This window comes from Aplysia californica, unplaced genomic scaffold (assembly GCF_000002075.1).
Source record: "Aplysia californica isolate F4 #8 unplaced genomic scaffold, AplCal3.0 scaffold00318, whole genome shotgun sequence".
Lineage (NCBI taxonomy): Eukaryota > Metazoa > Mollusca > Gastropoda > Aplysiida > Aplysiidae > Aplysia > Aplysia californica.
Genome location: NW_004797588.1, coordinates 819,457 through 821,408, shown reverse-complemented (window position 1 = coordinate 821,408; position 1,952 = coordinate 819,457). Strand labels below are relative to the sequence as shown.

The window sequence follows — 1,952 nt, the reverse complement described above, 5'->3', positions numbered from 1 at the left end:
AGGACAAGAAGAAGAAGGACAAGAAGAAGAAGGACAAGAAGAAGAAGGACAAGAAGAAGAAGGACAAGAAGAAGAAGAAGAAGAAGAAGAAGGACAAGAAGGAGAAGAAGAAGAAGGACAAGAAGGAGAAGAAGAAGAAGGACAAGAAGGAGAAGGAGAAGGGGAAGAAGAAGGAGAAGGAGAAGGAGAAGGAGATGGAGAAGGAGAAGGAGAAGGAGATGGAGAAGGAGAAGGAGAAGGAGATGGAGAAGGAGAAGGAGAAGGAGAAGGAGAAGGAGAAGGAGATGAAGAAGGATAAGAAGGAAGAAGAAAGTTTGAGAGAAGAGAGAGAAGAGAAGAGAGAAAGAGAGGGACGATAGAAATAGATAGAGAGATAGAGAGAGAGGGAGAGAGAGAGAGAGGGAGAGAGAAAGAGGGAGAGAGAGGGGGAGAGAGAGACAGAGAGAGACAGAGAGAGAGAGAGACAGAGAGACAGAGAGTAATATACGCTGATAAACTTGTTGTAAACCCATGAAATTGACCAGGTAAACGTTTTTCGCCAGAATTGCAACAAAAATCATAAACTCATCATATTCATTCATTCTTTTTTCCCCTGTGATTTACAAGGTTTATGTAACCAAGAGTTTACCATTCATTGTAAGACAATTGTCCTAAAAACTACGAATAGAATAATGCTTTTTTTTTCTTTGTCTTTGTTTTCTTTGACTTTGATTTAAAATTCACCGTCTCCCATAAAAATGACAAACATAGACATGATAACGATATGTCAACACAATATAATCATGAACAGTAATGTTCAGATGAATACATATAAATAGATATCCACACACACATACGGCAAACACACACACAAACACACACACACACACACACACACACACACACAGACATACACACACACACTCTCTCTCTCTCCCTATTTCTCTTCCCCTCTCTCTCTCTCCTAGACTCTCTCTCTCTCTCTCCCTCTCTCTCTCTCTTTCACCCACAGATACATACAAAATTAAGCGTAGAACAAAACCAAAACAAACTAACACATAAAGCCACAAAACCACACACGCAGTGTGTAAATACGTCCCAAAATCAAAACGAGATTGATAAAATCTTCTTTACAGCCCGAAATGGCAAACACAGAATAATATCGCAACTTTTACTGCTGCTTCTCGTGATTATGCCGGACATGCATCCCGGGTACTGACAACAACTGATATTGAAATTTTCACTTTAAAGGCAAGTTTGTTTCCCTAAGAAGCGGTCGAGTTTGTAGGTCCGCCTGGAACTGTCCCGGAGATTAGACGAGAACTTCGCCTCTACTTTTTCAATGGAGCTACAAAATGAACCTGCTGACCTCACATGGTGTGGCGAGTTGAGAATGTCAACAACAAATGCGTGTGACTAAAGTTCCAACTCTTGCGAAGACAGACCTAAAGAAAAACCAAAACAAAATAAAACAAAACGAAACAAAACCAACTTCTATGACATTCCCTCTCAAGCGACTGCCATGAGTAGGCCTAAGGTATTCGGCAGTCTTGCTTCTGATTTCGCTCTCCATTCCAAGAGAGGCTATACGTTCCAGAAATCAAACTAGCAATTCTAGGCTATCCTCGTGTTGAGTTCTTTTTGACCAGGAATGGGAGCCTCAAGTAGTTGTGACACGGCGCCAAGGTGTTACAAAGCCACCGACATGTTTGCTGGCTGTTGGAAGGCTTTTCTCGCCTTTTTCCACTGGATCTTTATGGACGTTTCAACTCACGTGAGTACTCTTGAGCGTTAATGTGTGTGTATGTGTGCGTGTGCGTGTGTGTGTGTGTGTGTGTGTGTGTGTGTATGTTTATGAGAGAGAGAGAGAGAGAGAGAGAGAGAGAGAGAGAAAGAGATAGAAAGAGAGAGATCACATTTGTATGCGCATGTGTTTGTCCGTGAGTGTCTGTTTGTGAATTGGGGTGGGGTGG

The 1,952-nt window shown here is 42.0% G+C and overlaps 1 long non-coding RNA gene across 4 annotated transcripts in view; it reads left to right on the top strand.

Moving 5' to 3' along the window:
* The window catches only part of LOC118477972, a 9,560-nt gene extending 8,094 nt beyond the window's left edge, over positions 1 to 1,466 (top strand). For all 4 annotated transcript variants that reach the window (XR_004858722.1, XR_004858720.1, XR_004858723.1 and 1 more), the window contains exon 2: positions 1,116 to 1,466. This is a non-coding gene — a long non-coding RNA (uncharacterized LOC118477972). The remainder of the gene's footprint in view (positions 1 to 1,115) is intronic.
* Positions 1,467 to 1,952: the final 486 nt, after the last annotated feature.